The 4,032-nt window shown below is 40.0% G+C and overlaps 1 pseudogene; it reads left to right on the top strand.

Annotated features, from left to right (window-relative positions):
* The first annotated feature begins 1,223 nt into the window (after window positions 1-1,223).
* LOC136377196 (Golgi-resident adenosine 3',5'-bisphosphate 3'-phosphatase-like) lies at window positions 1,224-3,735 on the top strand (annotated as a pseudogene).
* Window positions 3,736-4,032: the final 297 nt, after the last annotated feature.

The following is a 4,032-nucleotide window of genomic DNA, read 5'->3' as shown; positions in this document are numbered from 1 at the left end:
CATTGGCCAAGCATATGGATGTTCTGGGTTTGATTCCCAGAGAAGTGACCATCTGCCTCTCTACCCCTCCCTTTCTCTTCCCCTCCCACAACCATGACTCGATTGGCTCAAGTGAGTTTGCCTGGGGTGCTGAGGATGGCTCCATGGCCTCTGCCTCAGGCATGGGTTCAAGTCGGGGCAAATGCAGAAGTCTGTCTCTCTGCTTCCCCTTCTCTCACTGAATAAAAAGAATCGAAGAGAAAAAGTACAAGGTTATCTGTATAGTTTCCAAAAATTGCATTTGATAATATCTAACCCCATTAACAATTAAAAACTCATACAACTGATTTTAAGACAAGCCAATGTACTAAAAACATAGCAAACTTAATGGAAACAATTTAGAAAAAAATCTAAGATCAGTTATAAGATAAGAACATAGATATTTTAAACATAATAATGATATAAAATAAGATAAATGTATGATTTTTAAGAAAAAAGAAAAATATTTAATATATAAATATATAGACATAATATATATCTATTTTATATATATATATATTATATATATATATATTAACTTGCAGAAAGCCCAGAAAAATTAACAAACCATTAAAAATAATGAAAAAGTCATCAAGGCTGGTAGGTAAAAAATAATCTTCCAGAAATCAGTTGCATTTTACAAAAGCAGGCTAGAAAATAATGTACTTCATAAATTTACTGTTGTGAATTGGTATCTAACAAAGAATTCAAGAAAAACAAAAATTATAACTCTACTAATATCTATTAAAATATCTGAATAGCCTGACCTGTGGTGGCACATTGGATAAAGTGTTGACCTGGAACACTGAGGTCACTGGTTCGAAACCCTGGGCTTGCTCCATCAAGGCACATAAGAGAGGCAACTACTATGAGTTGCTGCTTCCCACTCCTTCCCCCACATCCTACCTCTCTCCCTATCCTCTCTCTGAAATCAATAAATAAAATCTTTTAAAAATAATAATTTTCAAAATACTTGAATGCATTATAAAGAGTTATTTTGATTGGACTAGTGTATTTGCATAAATGTAGCATTTTGCTCTCAAATTAATATGTATAGTTAGTGTATCCCAGTCAAAATTCAAGCTGGCTCTCTGATAAAATCAACAAATTCTGTTATGAATAAGTAGGGGAGCATAAAGTCCTCAAAGAGATCAATCAGTTCTGAAACGAAGAACAAAAATGGCATGTGCAGAACACTGTTAACAATGCCCATGTCCATGTCCACATCCATTCCACCTTCATCAGATATAGTCACTGCCAGTATTCAGGCTGCAAATCAGGTGCTGCTCAAAGTGAGGTGAGGTCTTATCGAGGCTCTTCCTCTACCAGGCGACTCAGAGACAGAAAGGTCTTTGTACATCCTTTCAGACAGCACTGGTGGGGAATTCTTGAATGTGGACTCACTCCTGAAGCCTCCTGGGCAGCAGCAGCTGCTCTGGGACAGTTCTGTAAGCTGAGGGTAACTTTCCAAGAAGCCCCACCTAAAGCCCACAAGTTCAGCCACTTCAGTGATTTTTGAAACACACAATTATTTATAATAAAACCCATCTGACTGTAGAAAAAACTCTGCCATAGTTTATATTCCCTGTGCCAAACCTCTATGATGCTGTCACATGTGATTCCAAGTCATATTGCAGTCATAATAAAAACAGTATGCCACTAGTAAAAGTAAAAGGCGAAAGATTTATGCGATCTGAAGAGAAACCAGAGTATGCCACTAGTAAAAGAATACAAGATATAGATCAATATAAAGAAACTGAGTACAGAGAACCAGATTCATCTATAAGTAGAAACTTGATGTATAATAAAGAAGGAACTGCAACTCCCTGGAAAAAAAATGGATCATCTAACAGATAAAGTTGCAAAACCTGGCTCACTACTTGGAGAGGGAAAAAATAAAAACTCCTGTTTTATGCCAAAATACTAATAAGGATTAAAACTCTAAGTAAGAAAGTCAGTTGAAGGAAAGTCATGATAATAACTCTATCACTTGGAGTGTGGGAAAGTTCTTCACAAAGACCCTGAGTACACCAACAATTACATGCCTAAGAAATTACCTAAGAAAAGAAAACACATCCACAAAAATATTTATATATGACTGTTGAGAGTAACTTTGTTCATTATAGCCTTAAACTGGAAGCAACTCAAAAATGCCCTCAGTAGAAGAACGTGTAGCCATGCTCGTGGGTTTTGCACACACACAGACTCCAGGGTACACAGCAGTGTAAAGGAGTCAGCTAGTTGCACGGCATACTAGCAGCATCTCCCCAACGTTAATGCAGAGCTAAACAAACAGACACAGAAAAGCACCTGTAATTGACAGGAGACATGGGGACTTTCTGAGATCATGAAAACTTTAAACATCACAATTGAGGTACTGGGTGTGTGAGTGTGCATTTGTAAAACTCAAGTGTTACACTTAAAAGTTGCTCATTTCACTATGTGCAAATTTCACTTTATTGTAGAAATTAAAGGAAATGTAATTATTTTTAAAAAAAAAAACCATCCTTCACCATCTGATGGTTGGCTAGTGTAGGTAGGAGACCCGCTGGCTGCCCAGGAAAGCCGGGCACACAGAGGACGCAAGTGTGCTTCCCGGCTCAGCTGTTCCTAGGAAGGAGCAGCTGCGAGTGGCCGGCCAGGTGTGCTCTGTGGACCTCGTCGGCATTGCCTGTCCTCACCAGGGTGACTGTGTTTTACTTGCTGGGGCTTGGGGTGCTCTACCTGGCTGGCAGCTTCAACCTCTTTAGCCTGGCCAGGGAGTCCAGCAGCGGCCCAGTGCATCCAAGGCCGCAGTCCATGGTGGCACCACCTGGACCAACGAGAGATACTGGCAATAATTGCACCCACCGGCTGCAGTGGTGACAAAGAGCAGCATCCACGAGGGCAAAGTCCTCCAGAAGAAGAAGGAAAAAACCAAGTAGCCCACGACAAGATGACCAGCAGGGACGTGCTGTCCAACTGCAAGAGGTTCTATGCACTCAAGACCTCCTCCCTAATAAATGTGGAAAAACAGTGGATGCAACCGATCAGGACCTTATCTTCTTATGGAATCGTAAAATTCCTGAAGATGTCCTGAAGAAAATAGCCATCCCTAAAAAGGTAACAGCAGAAGTGTAACTGTCTGGGTCGACCCACTGGATGCTACACAGGAATATACAAGAATCTTTGAAGTTATGTCGCTACTATGTTGTGTATGGCTGTAGATGGTAAATTTGTCCTAGGAGTAATGCATATGCCATTTTTCAAACACACTGCTTGGGCAATGGTAGATGGCAGGCTATGTGGAAGCTGGCACTTCCCACAGTGAGAAGGCCCCAGGGAATGTTGTGGCTGCCACCCAGGTTGCTCTTCAAACTTTTGGAAACCAGACTACAATTATCCCAGCTGATGGTGTTGATTATAAAGTTTGAGCACGGTCCAGTGTGCCTGAAAAGAGTCATAGAAAAGCTGATCTATATATTCATGTGACATACATAAAAAAATGGGATATATGTGCTGGCAAATTCATTTTAAAAGCTTAAAAGCTGTGTGTGTGGGGGGGCGGGTATGACCACCTTGAATGGTGAAGAAATCAGTTACACTAGTTCCCAGAGCATTGAAGGCAGGGTCCTGGCTAGCATCAGAATGAACCACCATGCTTTGGTTAAAAAACTCTCAGATCTAGAAAAGACAGGACGTAAATTAACAAAGTTGATTACAGATAACAGCTCTTAACTGAATGGCCAGCCTGATACTCTGCAGGCTTCAAATGATCAGTGGAGAGTACACCTGTTTAAGGCCATCCCAAACTTTTTGAAGTATTTATGAAGCAGCAGAGGTTTATTTTCCCTGTAATAAGGTGCAAGATCAGAGAAGATAGGTTGCTTTCTGTATCAAGTATTGTCTTTATTTTTGAGACTCCTTTCTCAGTTGTCATACACAAAGCACATATATATGTGAATTATAATCTATAGCTGAATTTACACTGTTGTGAAACACCATTTTCACACATCACAAATATTCATTCTTTGT

This window comes from Saccopteryx leptura, chromosome 6 (genome assembly GCF_036850995.1).
Source record: "Saccopteryx leptura isolate mSacLep1 chromosome 6, mSacLep1_pri_phased_curated, whole genome shotgun sequence".
Classification (NCBI taxonomy): domain Eukaryota; kingdom Metazoa; phylum Chordata; class Mammalia; order Chiroptera; family Emballonuridae; genus Saccopteryx; species Saccopteryx leptura.
The sequence above is the reverse complement of the archived record's forward strand: the minus strand, read 5'-3'. Positions and strand labels throughout refer to the sequence as shown.